Here is a 5,088-nt window from a genome sequence, read left to right on the forward strand (position 1 = left end):
AAAAAGGAAATGAATAATTTTCTTCCAAGATGTACTATATACTCTCGGTTATTTCTTGTTCCTGAAACTGAAAAGAACAAGAACCGGTTTGAACCGGGTGATGCTCCCCGAGAAGGTTCTGCGACACAGGAAAGTATTAAAAAAAATGAACAAAGGGCAAAAAAAACTCCAAAATTAGGCAAAGCGGAGTTATGTTTTTTGCACTGCACTTCTATTCAATGAGATCTATCTATCTATAAAGTTTCCTGATGATATCAGAATTATGTCCCAGGTAAAAGTCAAAGTGTAAAAATGAACAAAGGGCAATAACTCCAAAATTAGACCAGGCTTTGTTTAGGTTCTTTAAGCATTGCAATTCTGTTCTAATTATATCTAGCTACCTACAAAGTTTCATGTGATATCTCTAATAGTTTTAAAGTATTGTCCAGGACAAAGTCAAAAAGTAAAAATAAACAAAGGGCAATTACTTCAAAATAAGGCAAGGCAGAGTTACGGTCTTGTGCACTGCATCTTCCAAACCCAATGAGACCTATAACTATCTACAAAGTTTTTCAAATGTTGATATCTCTTATAATTTTAGAGTAATTGTCCCAGACAAAGTCAAAGTGTCAAAATGAAACAAAAGGGCAATAACTCCAAAAGTAGGCAAGGCAGAGTTACCGTTCTTGTGCACTGCACACCTACTCAATGAGATCTATCTACCTACAAAGTTTCATGTTGATACCTCTTATACTTTTAGAGTTATGTCCCGGACAAAGATCAAAGTGTAAAATAAACAAAGGGGGATAATTCAAAAATAAGACAAGGCAGAGTTACCGTTCTTGTGCACTGCACACCTACTCACTGAGATCTATCTACCTACAAAGTTTCATGTTGATACCTCTTATACTTTTAGAGTTATGTCCCGGACAAATTTCAAAGTGTAAAATAAACAAAGGGGGGTAATTCAAAAATTAGGCAAGGCAGAGTTACGGTTCTTGTGCACTGCACACCTACTCAATGAGATCTATCTACCTACAAAGTTTCATGTTGATACCTCTTATACTTTTAGAGTTATGTCCCGGACAAAGTTCAAAGTGTAAAATAAACAAAGGGGGATAATTCAAAAATTAGGCAAGGCAGAGTTATGGTTCTTGTGCACTGCACACCTACTCAATGAGATCTATCTACCTACAAAGTTTTATGTTGATACCTCTTATACTTTAAGAGTTATGTCCCGGACAAAGATCAAAGTGTAAAATAAACAAAGGGGGATAATTCAAAAATAAGACAAGGCAGAGTTACCGTTCTTGTGCACTGCACACCTACTCACTGAGATCTATCTACCTACAAAGTTTCATGTTGATACCTCTTATACTTTTAGAGTTATGTCCCGGACAAATTTCAAAGTGTAAAATAAACAAAGGGGGGTAATTCAAAAATTAGGCAAGGCAGAGTTACGGTTCTTGTGCACTGCACACCTACTTCAATGAGATCTATCTACCTACAAAGTTTCATGTTGATACCTCTTATACTTTTAGAGTTATGTCCCGGACAAAGTTCAAAGTGTAAAATAAACAAAGGGAGATTTAATTTCAAAAATTAGGCAAGGCAGAGTTATGGTTCTTGTGCACTGCACACCTACTCAATGAGATCTATCTACCTACAAAGTTTCATGTTGATACCTTTTATACTTTTAGAGTTATGTCCCGGACAAAGTTCAAAGTGTAAAAATAAACAAAGGGAATAATTCAAAAATTAGGCAAGGCAGAGTTACGGTTTCTTGTGCACTGCACACACCTACTCAATGAGATCTATCTACCTACAAAGTTTCATGTTGATACCTCTTGTTGTTTCAAAGTTATGTCCCGGACAAGAAAAGGGGACGGACGGACGGACGGACGGAAAGACGGACGGACGGATGGACGGACGGACGGACAAGGCGGCGACTATATGCTCCCCCGAAATTTTTTCGGGGAGCATAAAAATGTGAAGGTGGTAAACATGTGGCCTGGGCAAGCCCTGATGTACGCTGTTAATCAATGTATGCTGGATATACGTGAAAATGATGCTTTTCAGAGCTTACGTATCAATTAAACGTACCTGTAAAAAGATATGACACGTGAATCATTCAAAATCTATCAAACGCGAGCTTAAGAATAACTCAGGTGCATTAATTCTGGAAAACCTGTCGTATATACACTTGATATCGGTTGGTATTGCATTTGACAGTTTAATTCAGAATTTACCATAGTCTTCCTTAAAATTCCTGAGCATTAAATAATTTTCAGAAGCAATTTGACGACATCGCTTTGTACGAATTTTCTTTAAATATGCTGCATCATGTTTTAACTTTCATGTGTTATAAGCAGAAGTTGCTAGTGGCTATCAAGAAATGAAGTATTAATTAATAATAATAATAATAATATCTTTATTTAAAGAAGGTTACACATTAAGAACATACAATAACAATCATATATATCTTATTTCCAATGTGGCCTTCTGAAATAGAAAACAACAACAACAACGACAGGACACGCATAGGTAGAAAATGAATGTATAGTATGTAATTTTTAGAATAATACAACACATATAATTTCGACAGACACTCAACTATTTGTTTAAACATATACGTATATTGCATCATTCGTTCGTTCATTCTTTCGTTCATTTATAAATTAATTAATTCATTCATTCATTCAATCACTCACTCATTCATTCATATGAACATCAAGATATGCTTTGTATTTTTCTTTAAAACATTTAAGGTTATTAAAATTACGAACATTTAAAGGTATATTGTTCCAAATGATCATGCCATAATAAGAACATGTGTCTTTAATATAATTTGTTTTAGGTCTTGTCCATAATACAATATCTTTTCGTGACCTAGATCTTAAGTTATATATTTTGTTGTCGGATAAAGTCATAAGTTCTGTCATATTAGTCGGTGCCATGTTATAGCACCGCCGTGTGGTATTTACATGTCAAGGAACGGTAACCAGTAAAGAGTTTCGAATAGATTTATTGACGGAGATCTTTGTGGTTGCTGTAAAATGATTTCAGCAATTCGTTTTTGTAATTTACAAACATTATTTATGTAATTCGTGTTTCCTCTACCCCATATAACACAACAATAGTCCATAATGGGCAATATATATGCATTGTAAAACAATAATTTCATATCAAAGTGCAAAAAATACGATATTTTTTTCAATAAGGCAATTTTTCCGTTATGTTTTTTACAAACATTGTCAATTTGCATGTGCCATTTTAAGTTGTTATCTCTGCAAATACCCAAGACTTTTTGATCAGTTACATTTTCAAGAGCAATTTCATTTATCTCAAGATTCAATTTTCTCATATTATTTACTTTTTGTCTTGTTCCTATTACCATACATTTTGATTTATCTGGATTTAAGGCCATATTATTTAATTTGCACCATTTGTCAATGTTATTTAAAATATTTAGATCTTGAAGTTTTATTTCTACTTTTGATATATTTTCTCCGGCCTCATAAAGAGTAGAATCGTCTGCGTATAAATCAATTTTTATATCATTACCAACGAAAGCTATGTCATTTATGTATATTAGAAATAATAAAGGCTAATATTGAGCCTTGTGGAACACCGGAAATTATTTTCATTGTCTGAAATTGAAGATTACCTATCTTAACCAGTTGTTCTGTTAGAAAGATATGACTTAAAAAACTTAACGGCATTTTCAGAAAAATGATAAAGTTTAAGTTTATGTAAAAGTATTTCATGTTCAACCAAATCAAAGGCTTTCTTTTAGTCTAAAAATACAGTCCCGATAATTTTTCCACTGTCAACATCTTTTAACAAAGTATCTATTAAACTAATGAGTGCATTATTACATGAATGATTATTACGAAATCCTGATTGTTTATTATGAATTATGTTCGTCTTTTCAAAGAATGAGTGTATTTGTTTGGCAATATGGCGCTCAAATATTTTGGATATAGTTGACAAAATTGATATCGGTCGATAGTTATTTGCTTCATTCTTATCCCCCGATTTAAAAATAGGTATAACTCTAGCTCTTTTTAAATCATCTGGGAAAATATTAGATTTAATACTATTATCGATAATTGATGCAATTATTGGTGTAATATAATCTCCACAATATTTGATGATGTTTGGTCCGATTCCATCTAGTCCTGTAGATTTTTTAATAATTTATTACTGTGTTAATATCTGAATGCTTGGTTTGGAACTTATTGCAATAGGATTGCCAAAGCTTATATTATTTTTTTCCATTTTAACAACTTTCGCCAAATGATATATTTAGTTATATTAATCATCCACAAATAGCTTCAAATGTCTTTTATAGAAAAGTTATTCAAACGAAACGAAGTTATGTAGAACAAATTATATATACGATACTTTTCAAATATAATTTTTGAATTTAGTAGAATCGAGATAAACACTCCCTAACCTCCCTAAAGAACGCCCAAAACCAAATTTAAAATGTTGCAAGCTTCTAATTGTGACTTATACGGCGGTTATCATGGAACTTTCAATGTGACACAATAGTGCCATTCCATGAAAAGCAGCGTATGGTCCGCAAGTAATAAAAAGCTTTTGTCCTAAACGAGAAAACAATGGGCGGAACTAAACAAAATCACATCACCATATAAAAACTAGACTGGCTAAACCCTTGTCGCAAGTGTTTTGAAATCACTATTGAATTTTGATATTAAATCAAAATTACGATTGAAAAAATTGTAAAATATTTCCGTAATTTATGATAGCGGTAGCCCCGTTTAAGAAGCTTGCTGGTAATGAAAATATTCCGCCGTTTGAAATCCTTTACGTTGCTACAAGCTCTTGCAAATATAATTAACAGAAAAAAATTTAGCCAGTAAGATGTTGCATGGGGTACGTCTCCATCTAAATGTGGATAATGAACTATACAAAAGTCAAAGTCCTCTCTTTTATCATAGATTTTCGTGTGAATTGTTGTTGACAGTAATATGAAGATCCACAAATAATGTACTAAAGTTCGTTTTATTTAGTAGTATTTCATATATATCAGACACCATTTTATAAAAATAATCTAAATTAAAATTATCATCAAGGTATCTT

General features: G+C 32.6%; 1 long non-coding RNA gene across 1 annotated transcript; it reads right to left on the reverse strand.

Moving 5' to 3' along the window:
* Window positions 1–785: 785 nt before the first annotated feature.
* Window positions 786–1,970, reverse strand: LOC132720345 (uncharacterized). Its single transcript, XR_009624330.1, has 2 exons — window positions 1,780–1,970; window positions 786–1,460 (listed from the first exon to the last, which is right to left on the reverse strand). It is a non-coding gene; the product is annotated as an uncharacterized LOC132720345 (long non-coding RNA).
* Window positions 1,971–5,088: the final 3,118 nt, after the last annotated feature.

This window comes from Ruditapes philippinarum, unplaced genomic scaffold (assembly GCF_026571515.1).
Source record: "Ruditapes philippinarum isolate M1 unplaced genomic scaffold, ASM2657151v2 ctg24063_1_1_1_1, whole genome shotgun sequence".
Lineage (NCBI taxonomy): Eukaryota > Metazoa > Mollusca > Bivalvia > Venerida > Veneridae > Ruditapes > Ruditapes philippinarum.